This window comes from Chrysochloris asiatica, unplaced genomic scaffold (genome assembly GCF_000296735.1).
Source record: "Chrysochloris asiatica unplaced genomic scaffold, ChrAsi1.0 scaffold00278, whole genome shotgun sequence".
NCBI classification, from domain to species: Eukaryota; Metazoa; Chordata; class Mammalia; order Afrosoricida; family Chrysochloridae; genus Chrysochloris; species Chrysochloris asiatica.
Window position 1 is genome coordinate 384,012 of NW_006408796.1, and position 3,417 is coordinate 387,428.

Genomic DNA, 3,417 nt, shown 5'->3' on the forward strand with positions numbered 1-3,417 from the left:
ATTGTTCCTATAGTGCTTTCCTGACTTCCTCCTTATTATTCTCAACTCCATTGTATAGTGTTTTGATATATGTTCTAATCATTTTTCTGAATTCCTTCTCCAGCATTTCCAAAGCCTGCCCATCTTCCAGTATGGAGTGTAGGTCTACTTCCAGCTCATTTGCCTCAATCACTTTATCTCATTTCTGGAAATGTGCAGATATGGTCATCTGCTCCTATTTTTTTGGCATATTTGGGGGTTATCTGTGGCCTTAATACTTAAATGTATATGTATTTTTTGTATTTTTTATGCTTTCTGAGTGCCTCCAGGTAGATGTGATCAGGAAATGGGCTTCTCTTTTCACTCTTCTTCCTGAGAAATTTAAAGATGCCACTGTTGATCGCTTTGACGTAACTTAGGATTTAATTTTTGGCCTATTTCCTCCTTTGTCTGCTTGTCCCACTCCACAATCCCCACTAAGGCCTTTTTCTAGTTATAAACAGTCAAGAGCCAGCTGTAGCCATTTGGTTTTAAGTGTAAATTGTCTCTTTAAATTTTCCCCACTTGGTTTCACCCAAGATGGCAGCTCCTGGAGCAGCTGAGCATCCTGAACTAGAAAGCAATAGATTTTTTGCTTTTGCTACAAATTCCCCCAGCTGTAAGCTTTCCAACCTTAATAATATTCCTTTATATATAGTTCAGAGTTCTGGGACCATCCTCTGAGTCTGCTTGGTCAGGTATTCTGTCTTGTTGCTGATGGAGCTCCTTACTGCACTTCCACCTGATCCACCATCTTGTTTGTTCTCCTCTCTCCCACATTCTCTTACACAGTCTCAGCAAGGCAGAAACAATGTTTGGTGGGAGTTAAACACTATGGTTAGAAGAGATATCTGATAATTTACTACACACAGCTGGGAATGACAAATTGAGGAGGAATGGCATCACACTCATCAATAAAATGAACATTTAAGGATCTATCTTGAAATACAGTACTGTGATAGGATAATATTTGTATGCCTACAAAGTAGACCAATTAGTACAACTACTATTCAAATTTATACAACAAAGTCAAACATGACTAAGAAGTAACCCTACAGAATGTGGAAAAATGTGAACAATATTGCAAACATCACACACAGGTTTAATTTGTCTGATGATAATTTAAATATAGTTTCAATTGCACAAGGGAAGTTAGCTGCCAGTAATTTAACTGAGATTCAAAAGAGAAAGTTGTGTTGGCAATGTGTCCTGGAGTCAGTTCCAACTTATAGTGACCATGTTTGTTTTCTGAGGCTGTACATCTTAACAGAAGCAGAAAGTTTTATCTTTCACTCATGGAACAGCTGGTTGTTTTGAACTGCTCACTATAAGATTAGCAGCCCAACTCATAACTACTATGTTACCAGAGCTCCTTAAAAGGGCAATTAGGAACAAGCAAGTTGCTTGCCCAGGAGACATCGAGACAAGTGGTCAGGTCCCCTCAATGTAAACCCCTTCCAAGACTAAGACTCAATGGGAATACACACTGTGATTGGTGACCACGCTCATCACCAATAAGGGGAAATGAGGGGAAAACAGCAATGAAGCTGCAAGCTAAGCTCTACAATGTTCAATAGACTCCTGTGAACACGGGTGGAGACCTGATTGGCCTGCAGTGTGGAAAGAGCTGGGGACTCTTGGGCCCAGAGTCAGTGACATAGCCACAGAGGACTAGTGTGGAGAGTGAAGCATTCAGCTGATAATAAGAAAGGGCATATGCACAAGAACACTCACACTTGCAGATAATACCCACTTGACCTGGCTTCAATGACTGGGTGATCAGAGCTCAACCAGAAGAAGAAAGAAGAGGGAACAAAAAGAGTAATCTGATACAATTTGATGAACTTGACTTACATCTATGGATGCAGTAGCTCAAAAGAGGGAACAAATCTTTACAGCAAAGATCATTCCCACCTCCTCCAAACACAGAGTAGACAGGGATGGACAACTTGGACATTGGCTACTCAAAATGGGGTGCTACAAAGGCAAGAAGTAACTGGTTTACAAGCTTTCAAGAGGGAACCTAGATCCAGAGGGTATGAAGGAAGGTAGAGTCTCCACTGAGTAGTATCCAATCTGTCTAGACTCAGCTGATGAAATGAAATGTGGATGGGTCTTTTGTGATACAATAGTGAATAACTATTATCAGGACTGCTTGTGAGGGTTGGAAATGGAAAGGTACACACTTTGTAGCAAGGAGGGGAGTGATTAACTTTTCGGTCTAGGAAGGGAGGTCCTTCGGGCCAGCAAGGGAGAAGAGCAGAGAATAGGACCCTACCCAGAGAAGCAGTGATGCCTGAGATGGAGGCAGACATGATGACATGGAGAGATGGAGCAGTTGTGGACTTTAGACCCAGAGAGGGAGAGGGGCTGTGTGCTGATGACCGGGGAGAGAGGGGTAGGCTTGTAGTGTATACCCTTTGGTTGGTTGATGATGCATGGAGGGGATTGTAAAATGGCAATGAAATGATGTATGATACAATGAATGTAAAACTAATGTTCTCCCACATAAACTATCATATAATTCACAATAAAATATTTTAAAAAAGGGGGAGGGAGCAATTAGAAGGAAGGGTATTATTGCTGAGGCCAAATGGATTTTGTTTAAAAGAGAGAATACAAGACAGATGTTTATTTGCGCTTTACTAATCAAACGAATCCAACTCTGTACATCATAACTACCTGTGATTAACATTGCACACATTAGGGAACTGTCCTGATGTGACACTAAGATAAATCATTGGCTTGCAAGGTTTATTAGGACCACAATTTCAGTGATTCAAAATCATCATCTGCTCCTTGAAAACCCAATAAAGGGTTGCTATGAGTTGGACAACCTGCATTAATGTTGGTGACCTTGAGATGCTGAGGCCCTGTGTCATGGACGAAAATCCAACATGAAGGTCCCTCTCAGGATTGTGATCCAGGGACCCTGAGGGCCAAAGGCAGTGACCTCCTGATGTCCCGGGTTCATTGGTTTTTGCATACTCACTGGTGGGCTACCTCTGTATAATTTTCGTTGGTCTTATTATTCATTTTATGCTTCTATCTCCAGTAATTGTAGCTTCTGAGAAAATGGTTTCTTATGGTCCTCTCTTAATGTCTCCACTGTGTTGGCAGTGCGTAAGGTCCTGGGAACAAATCTCTTTGAGGAACAAGCTCTGGCAACCTGGCAAGCATGTCAAAACTGTTCTTTATCAAGTTATTCAGTTATGTTTGATATTAACTTAATACATGAGCTCTTGATATCCATGTACAATAATAAAACCAAAACCCTTTTTAAAGCCGAGCCAGTAAAACTTCCTCATACAAACAAAGGCAGGTTTGCTGAGATTACGCAGGGAGGCTTGAGAGAGAAACTGCCCAGGATATTCACTCAAAGTAGATTGGTAAATTTTG